The following is a 5,293-nucleotide window of genomic DNA, read 5'->3' on the forward strand; positions in this document are numbered from 1 at the left end:
GTTGATGTTCGATGTGATGTTCCACTGCCTGAACCTTAGAATTTTCTCTTAAATATGATGTGATGGATGGTGGTTGATACCCATAAAGTGCCATAAATGGGGTCATTTTTGTTGCTGTATGGAAGGAAGTGTTATACCACCATTCAGCAAGAGGAAACCATTTGACCCATTGTGTTTGTTTATCAGATACAAAGCAACGAAGATATCCTTCCAAACATTTGTTTACTATCTCAATTTGCCCATAAAATTGAGGATGATAAGATGAGCTATGAGCTAACTGAGTACCAAGACAAGAAAATAATTCTGTCCAAAAATTTCCAGTGAAAATGGGATCTCTGTCACTTACAATAATCTTTAGGTTTCCATGTAGCTTTTGAATTGTTTCCATAAATGCAGTAGAAACTATACTGCATTTAAATGGATGTGATAATGCACAAAAGTGTGCATATGCATACTTGGTAAGTCTGTCAACTACCACCATGATGACACTCTTTCCCTCAAACTTGGGTAAACCTGTGATAAAATCCATTGAAACCTCCTCCCAACATTGGCTTGGAATGGATAAAGGTTGTAATAGACCCGGTGTCTTAATTGTTTCAACTTTATTTTGTCGGCAAACCAAACATTCCGCCACAAACTTTTGAATATCTGATTTAAGGCCATCCCAAAAAATTCCTTTTAACCCTATGGTAAGTTTTTAAAAATCCCGAGTGTTGTCCTAAGGGAGAAGTGTGCAATTCCATAAGAATCTTTTGTTTTAGCTGGGAATTCTTACAAAGGTATAAGCAATCTTTGTACCATAACAAATCATTTTGCCAGCTAAATGTATCAGACGTACTGGAATCTTGTTGTAACTTTCGAATAAGTGCCCACACTTCTTCGTCATTCTTCCATTCCTCCTTTGCTTCGTTTATCCAATCTGGTTGGATAATAGAAATGGCGCACAACAATGCTTCCACATCCTCATCCTTTCTTGAGAGTGCATCTGCCACCACATTTTGCTTCCCTTTTTTGTAGATGATTTCAAAGTCATAACCCAACATCTTTGTGACCCACTTTTGTTGCTCTTCAGAGGATAATCTTTGTTCTAAAAAGTATTTAAGGCTATCATGATCCGTTTTTACCTTGAAGTGTCTTCCCATTAGGTAGGGTTGCCATTTCTTAAGTGCATGGAGTATTGCCAACATTTCCTTCTCATAAATAGCTTTGCTTAAAAACTTTCCCTTGATTGGACGACTTTCAAAAGCAATGGGTCTTTCATCTTGCATTAGAACAGCACCAATTCCATTTCCTGAAGCATCACATTCCACAATAAAGGTTTTTGTGAAGTCCGGTGTAGCTAAGACCTGTGCTTGGCACATTGCCTCTTTAAGATGTTCAAAGGCCTTTGTTGCTTCCGGAGTCCATGAAAATGCATCTTTCTTCAATAATGTTGTTAGAGGTGCTGCTATTCTCCCATAATTCTTAACAAACTTGCGATAATACCCTGTCAACCCGAGAAATCCTCGCAGATGCTTTATGGATGTGGGGATTTTCCATTCCTTAATGGCTTTAATTTTGCTAGGGTCTACCTTAACTCCTTCATGAGATACAATATGACCCAGATATTCCACCTCCTGGACTCCAAAGAAAAATTTGGATCTTTTTGCATATAATTGTTTCTCCTCCAATAGTTGTAGCACCCTGTCAACATGTTCAACATGATCCTTCCAAGACTTGCTGTAGATTAGTATATCATCAAAAAATACTAAAACAAATTTTCTAAGGAATGGTTTGAAAATTGAATTCATCAAACCTTGAAATGTTGAAGGTGCATTGGTAAGGCCAAAAGGCATGACCAAAAATTCATAATGACCCTCATGAGTTCTAAATGTTGTTTTCGGAATGTCTTCAGTCTTCATTCTGATTTGATGATATCCTGAACGAAGATCCAACTTGGTGAAGTAAATTGATCCATGCAATTCATCCAGTAATTCATCAATGACAGGAATGGGGAACTTATCTTTAATAGTGAGCTTGTTGAGCTCCCTATAATCTGGACACATGCGCCATGATCCATCCTTCTTGTGCACCAATACTACTAGAGCAGAGAAAGAACTTTGACTCGGTTGAATTATACCAGCCTCTAGCATTTCTGCAACCATACGTTCAATTTCACTCTTTTGAACATAGGGATATCTGTACGGCCTGATGTTTGGAGGAACACTTCCTGGAATCAGATGAATAGCATGATCATGATCATGCATAGGTGGGAGACCTTTGGGAGTCTCAAATACCTTGGAATGATTGTCCAGGACTTTTTGGAGATCTGGAGAAATAGATGATTCCGATGTGGAAACATCTAGCGAACATAATTGTGCAATTACACCTCTTTGCTCCTTTTTTAGAAGCTTTGTCATACCATTAGAGCTGATTATCTTTCCTGGTTTCCCTGCAATACCCCTTAATTCAACTTCCTTTCCTTTTGTAGAAAATTTGATGAAAAGTTCTTGAAAATTAAAAGCAATTGTACCCAAGGATTGTAGCCATTGGACTCCTAGTACAACATCAGCACCTCCCATTGGAATGGAAAGCATTGGGCTAGTCAATACATATTCTCCCATGGATAGCTTGATATTATGGCACTTTCCAGAGCAATTTATTGTTCCTCCATTTGCAATCATCACTTGACACTCTGGTGCTGGATATAGGAAGCAATTCAATTCTTTTGCTACCTTACAATGAATAAAATTGTGGGTGCTTCCTGAATCAATCAACACTATTACCTTTTTCTTCTTGATTTTTCCTTCTATCTTGATGGTTTGAGGAGTGGTAATTCCCGCCAATGCATTACAAGATATGGTCAGATTTATTTTTTCTTCATCTAGGCTTTGTTCCTGGAGTATATCCTCTTCTTTTGACCTTTCTTGCTCCTTTTCTTCTTCCTCTTCACAATCTATGTAGAATAATTTCTTCTCAGCACACTTATGACCTTTAGTGTATTTTCTATCACAACTGTAACAAAGCCCTTTTGCTCTTTTTTCTTCCAATTTTTGTGGTGTCAACCTTATAGGTTGTGGAAGACTAGGGGTAACAACACTTCCATCTTTATAGTTGTGAGTGGTATGCTTCCTGGTTGCCATAATTTTGCTTTCCATTTTTCTTGCTAACCTGAATGCCTTCTCTAATGAATCAGGTTCCCAAAGGCGAACATCATGTTGGATATTATCCTTTAAAGACCCTATGAACACATCAATCCTATGATCCTCTGGAATATCTCTTACCCTTATGTTCAATTTTTGAAACTCCTCAATGTGCTACATTAATGAACCCTTTTGTTTGAGACTTATCAATTAGCTAAAAAAAGTGTTGCTTTTTGTATCCTCATAATGTGCTATCAATTCTTTCGTAAAAATTGCCCAAGTGATAAATTGTTTACGAGAGCAAAGCCATTGATACCATACAAACTGATTTGGTTCCAAATATAAAGTTGCCATACGTACCTTTTTTGTTTTGCACATTATTGAGATTGAAGAATTGCTCCATCTGTAATATCCATGTGGCGGGATCCTTGCCATCAAACTTCCTCATATCAATTTTTGGAATATGGTGGGTCTTCGATCCAACATTAGAGTCTATGGAATCATGATTAACATTTCTTTTGTTGTCATCATGAGTTTCCTTTACTACCCTTTCACCATTAGTGACCATTTCTTGTAGCAACTTATTCATATTTATCTCCAATTTGTCCATGCCTGTCTTCAAATCTTTCTTCAAATTGTCCATATTAGCTTCTACACCTTTCTTTAAACCATCCATCTTAGCTTCTACATCTTTCTTTAAACCATCCATCTTAGATTCTGTTCCTTTTTGTGCAAGTGCCAATTGTTGCACTTGGTCTCGTAATTTTGATATATCATGTTGCTTTTCTTCCTCTTCTTCATGGGTCATGCTAGAGCTTTCAGGTTGCCTACTAGGTGTTTGCATTTTATTTCCTCAGGGCATCAATTACCAATAATAATGCTTTACTATGCCCTTTCAATTCCTTCAAACTAATTTTTCACATCAATCTTATGAAAAAAATTTAAAAAAAGTACACACCTTTTTTCACTTTGTAGGAGCCTGATATTGAATCTGATGTATCTTTGTAATTTTGGATCATCTAGTTCTGAAATTGTGATCTAAAGTAGCCCTCTATGTCCTCTTTACAATGCCACAAGTCTGACCCAAATTGGATTCTCCAAGGAAGAGTTATGCGAAATCTCCCACAATGACTTGATTATAGACTAGTTCAGTAGAGCGAACTTGTACGACGTGCCACGAGTCACTGTTTCGACCTTTGGATCTGAAAAATTCATACAAGAAACTAAAATCCGTCCTCTTTCTGTACCTTCTTATGAAATTTCAATATGATCCCCAGAGAGAAAGTTATGACGATTTTCCCAAGGTCACTTGTTTGGAATGTAATTCAGGAGTCTGCACAAATACCAACTTCCTCAGATCATATCTCTGCAAATATAGCGCGAAAAGCTCTGAAATTTGGAACAAAGGTTCAGTGTGATTTCTTCTCAAATGGGTTTTTTTTGAAACTTCTGAAACATCGCAGAAAGAAAGTTATAGTGAAAATGCCACGATTACCTGTTTGGAGCAGTGAAACCTTAGAATCCAAAGCTTTGATTCCAAATGTTATGAAACTAGCTCAAGAAAAGATAGATCAACGCCTTAGAATTCAGCCTCTTCGAGGGGGCAACCTCCTTTACATTACATAAATGAACAATTCTTGGATGATTCAAATGACAAAACCTCCTTTCTATATATAGGAGTCTAAGGAGTCACAATATAATCCAGCCGACCTAATAATAATAATATAAAGCCACAAAAATAACAATAGAGGGATCCTATGGGGCATAGTAATAACAATATGGGGGGAATAAGGGCACAACAATATTAATAAGGGGTATAACTACAATAGTAATGGGGTAATCACTAGTATTATAGGGACCCAACATGGTAACAGATTGCACCGCGCTCTTTGAGAAGTCGCTAGAGGTCCTTACCAGTCTGCAGGAACATCCCAACCTACAAAGGTTAGCAATAGAGGTGAGGGAATTATAGTAGTAGTATGATGAGGTCAGAGCGACGGTGCACACCGTCGCCATCACACAAAGGTTGGCCAGGCTGCAAGAAGCAAAGGGACTGAAGGAACAGGTGGACACAGTATATGGAAGAGAGGCAGTACTAAAGGCCAGATTGGGACCTTGGTTGGATGAGGCCTATGTGATCACTGCCACAATTGAGGGAAAATTGGATAGCC

This window comes from Pinus tabuliformis, chromosome J, assembly GCF_031772625.1.
Source record: "Pinus tabuliformis cultivar Carrire ecotype Pingquan chromosome J, CPIR1, whole genome shotgun sequence".
NCBI classification, from domain to species: domain Eukaryota; kingdom Viridiplantae; phylum Streptophyta; class Pinopsida; order Pinales; family Pinaceae; genus Pinus; species Pinus tabuliformis.